The sequence below is a fragment of the Formica exsecta genome, unplaced genomic scaffold (assembly GCF_003651465.1).
Source record: "Formica exsecta isolate Colony F162 unplaced genomic scaffold, ASM365146v1 scaffold93, whole genome shotgun sequence".
Taxonomy (NCBI): Eukaryota; Metazoa; Arthropoda; class Insecta; order Hymenoptera; family Formicidae; genus Formica; species Formica exsecta.
In genome coordinates, this window is record NW_021853696.1 from 537,963 (window position 1) to 542,644 (window position 4,682).

The 4,682-nt window shown below is 35.2% G+C and overlaps 1 protein-coding gene across 6 annotated transcripts in view; it reads right to left on the reverse strand.

Moving 5' to 3' along the window:
* The window catches only part of LOC115245215 (plexin-A4), a 299,315-nt gene that overhangs the window by 32,396 nt on the left and 262,237 nt on the right, over positions 1-4,682 (reverse strand). The window lies entirely within an intron of this gene.

Sequence of the window (4,682 nt, forward strand, 5' to 3'; positions counted from 1 at the left end):
TTCTCTGATAAAGAAAAAAAATTGCCTAAAATATTGTATGAATAAAATTCAAGCTGAATTTTCTGTGGATAATTCACTTTTTAGTGCATAATCCTATATATGTAATATAAGCAAAGAAAAGAAATTTAATTCAAAAGAATTAGCAGTAACCGATGTTGGAATTCTGATATAACCGTGATTGTTTTAAGCGGCTTAAACGCAATTAACAATTCAATTCAGAATGTATATTGCGAATCCCCTCAAATTCGTTACATTCTCCCTCAGTTCTCTTCTCCATTTAATAATACTATCGGGAATATACATTGTGATTGATGTATATGTGTAACATACGTAATAATTTATTTTCAGCGTGTTCGTAAACGAGAATCAATTTATTAATCTCCGCAATCTAATTTTCAAAAAATATTTTAGATTAAAAAAAGTTTTCTCTCAATATTAATGGACTAAATATCAAATTACATTATTAAGCTTGAGTAAATATATAAAATTATATAAATTAATTATAAACGCTTACAAAATCGGGGACATTTTACAGACAATTTTAAATAATATAGTACTCTATGAATAACGCATACATTAGATATCATTCTCTGCAAAATAGAGCAAATATTCCTAGAAGCTAGATTATTTTGCTCACAGTACCGTGAAAAATGTAATGCTACGTCTCAAACACGTTCGTTTTCCACGCGAGCAGCCTTGATGTTTCGTCGGAAATCTCAATCTCTCCGAAATTCTGAATTACCGGTTACGATGATCTACCACTCCTATCTACCTTTCTCACATATACGGCTCTATCATGACGTAGCATCATGCCCATCCTCGCGCGCGCGATCTTTCTGTCCGTCCATTTTTTTCTCTCAAGTACTATTCATCCACGAATTCTAATTGAAGCGCGGACTATGGATATAGGATATCGAGAAAAAAAATCTCGTCGATTCGTCGGGCGATCTCTGTACGCATTGCATGATCGATATGCGGCAGTAGTATCCTGACGTGGCGCGATTGGTCGGTCAGTCAGTCGGCGGTGCAAAAAGCGAGAACGAGGGAAAAGAGATGCGAATAGACGGACAGACAGATGGACAGACAGGCGGACAGAAAGTGAAATGTCCTCGGCGGCGAATTAAATGACGTTTTCGAATTCGGCCGCTATCATCCGTCCGGCCATCCGGCAGATGAAAGAGATGAAAGGGTTGCCCTCCTCCCTTCGGCATCTCCCCGGGAGGACCCACGTGTAAATAAACCACGCGTTGATAAATTGCAGCGCGCTTACGTGCCCCGAAGTGCGCTTCTCCGTACGTGATTTAACGTAATGGATGCTGACTTGAGCCCCCGTCGCTGCCTTTCGAAGTTATCGTCAAACAGCGAAAATGGCTCGAGGCATCATCGTCACTTCGGGATAAATACCGATTAAACGTTGAGTCATAGTCCTGTTGGTGAGCAGTCGAGATGCTGGCGATCGCGACAGGATCGATAAGCGACTGATATCAAAATGTCCTGGACGTGACATGAATTAGGAGAACTCGAAGATTTCCATACAATATATAACGGGTTATTTGCAAAATCTATCTTTCAAGAACTAATAATAGTTTCTCACCTTGTAAATTCAATGATGAAACCATTTATATCTTATATACCGTCTATGATACCGTCTTATATCTTTTTTATTTCATTTTTATTATTGAAAATATACTTTTGTCGTATAAAAAAATTAATTTCTTTAAAAATAAAAATTAGTTATTTCATAAATACTTCACAACATAATAAAATAAAATGCGACGTGTCAACTTTTCTTTTATGACGTTCACTCCAAGTAAGTACTTCTGATGACCAAATCAAAATATCAAAATAATAATTGTCAATTATCAAATGTCGATATTGTTAAACGATAGTTCTAAAATTTTTCTTCCAATTAAAAAAAAAACGACATTTTATATTGATCCTAATTTTTAAAAATGAATTTTTTGAAAACAAAATTATTTACACTACAATATTCAACATATACATATTGTTATTTTTGATATCCGACTAATATAGATAGCATCCAATACCATTTTATTCATTTTATTTAACTCTGAAGCAAGGGACAGTCAACTCTCTGACAGAATTTATATAAAAGAGCAATATCAATCTTATAAGAGTTTATTGGCATTTTTATTAATTGATACTCTTCATTCAAAAATATTTAGATTCAATTTAAATCTAAAGAAATCACCAACCGCAATATCGAGCTTTTTCAAAAATCATATAAAAAACTATTTAATAAACTGTCGATACTCGCTAAATTTCTAACAATCTTTCTTTAAATACTGTCATATATATTGTTACATCGTAAGAAATTATAATCAAAATGATTGACATACAAGATTCGCAAATACCAATTAAAATATTTTCGTTACGACCGAGCGTTGTACGTTTTCTTGAACATCGATTCGAGATTTCCCATTCAATATTGACTTCTCGAGAGCTTTTATCCAAGGCAGATGATCGCCGCTTCCCCCTGACAGCTTCGACGAGAGTCTCGGAGGCAATCTTCGAGAGCGCTTAATAAAAAAGCCGTCGTTCATGAAACGAAAAACCTCTCGCAATAGTTCTCTGGACGCAAGACATTCTCTAGTCGTTACAATTTGCCGTGAAATAACAAATCGACGAACGAATCGCACGATCAAACATCATCCATGTCGCGTATCTTGACGTTGCGTATTAATCGCGTAAATTTTTCATCGCGTCCATTCCGCGAGGCTTAAAGAATCTGTCAGTTAGATGTGAGAGAAGAAGTAATTATATTTCCGGTGCAGGATGACTTGGACGATGAACTGGCGGCACTATTTTGCGCGTGACTCGACCAAATGTATGTGAACGAACGATGTAGTATATGGCATATAGGTATCCCTACATTGCAATTACAGAGACAGCGCCGCGTTCGTCTCGTGTGGAGCGTATCAAGATGTGATTTTCTATTACGGCGGTATTGAAACACAAAATTGTCTCGCGACTCTGCGCGCACCGGGAACCTGTAATGACTGCGAGCCGAAGCGACTCGTTAACTCCACTTTGTTAATCGCAACGCATAATATACGTATTATAAGCGCGCCACAAATAGGTACGATAATATATAAGCTAAATCGGAAAATAAAGCAACACTATCGTGATAAATATATAAAGTAAGAAAATAAAATAAATATAATTATAAAATAAATGAGTATACTAAAACCACGTTATAATACGAGCTAACTAAGTTAACGTGATAATTATTATAAAAAATTCGTAAAATAGATAGATCACTACAGCAAGTGAGAATAAGGAAATGATATAAATAATCGTTACAAAAAAACAAGAAAATAAGCGCAAGTAAAAATAATTAAATCATAATAACTAAACAAAAGACATTTAAAAAAATGTAATAAAAATATTGTAAGTATAGATAAATAAAATAATAAAGTGTGTATATATAATCAATAGAATAAAGAGAAATAAACTATATACACAAATCAACTATTATGTGTGAACGATGAATAATAATATAATAAATATAAACGAACAAAAGCCATAACATAAATTAATAAAATAAATGGACAATCAATAAAGTAGTTGTATGCGTGGCGCGTTAGACTTGCACGTCACATCGGTAGCACAAGTTTACACATAGTTTATGAAATATTTTCCTATTCCACGCGTTCGCACGACCAAGTTTCCATATTCATTTCATAAATCATATTTATGTTGCGCGTCGCGAATGTACATACGCGCGTGCGCGAATGTAACGCATTGGTTACAATAAGACATCATTATTTGTCGCGCTCACGTCGAAGCACTAAATACTCGTGCAAATATATCCTATAATTTCGCGCAAGTTATAGCATTATGGGCCGCGTGCCGCGAGTCCCGGCGATCCGTTACGTTATTTCTGCGCCAACGGCGTAACACGTAGGGTAGCGCATGTATACGTGTGTAACGTTATTACCGCGTTACTATAAACGTGATGATGTAGTATCGTCGCCCGGCGCCGCATCGGCACCGCAAATTCTCGAATCCCGCGAGTGCGCGCGAGAATGTACACATTGATCAAATATGAAGGTCGTCCTTTTGTCGCGAAGAAAAGGGGATAGTGGAGAAAGAGAAGACCGCTTCAATTTCCGTCCTAAAATCGAGCGATACATTTCGCTTTATTCCGCCTTTCGCGGGCATACGGAAAGCACTTGCCGGATTTTATCACCATAACGTAGATACAATCTCGTATGTCGACCGAGGAATTATTTTCTTTTTCGCGGGTATTAAACAGTTTGCCAATAACATTGCCGCTCTCTCTCTGCACAGCGTCGTAACTGCTTTATGAAATCTCATCAGAATTTAGGATAATAGGAATTTTTCTCGATACGATAGAAATAAAATTAAAGTAATTTTATTAATTGTATGTAATGATTTATCTTTATGACACGCGTCCTGATTCTATCCTAATTTTGTATAGCCCATCTGACTTATGTTTACAGAATCAGAAAATATTAGAAAACTTTGCTTTAACCGATATAAAGCCAAGTTATAAATTAATTGAATTATATATAATATGATAATAAATGACAAATATTATTTTGTATAGACTTATGTTTACAGAATCAGAAAATATTAGAAAACTTTGCTTTAACCGATATAAAGCCAAGTTATAAATTAATTGAATTATTGAATTA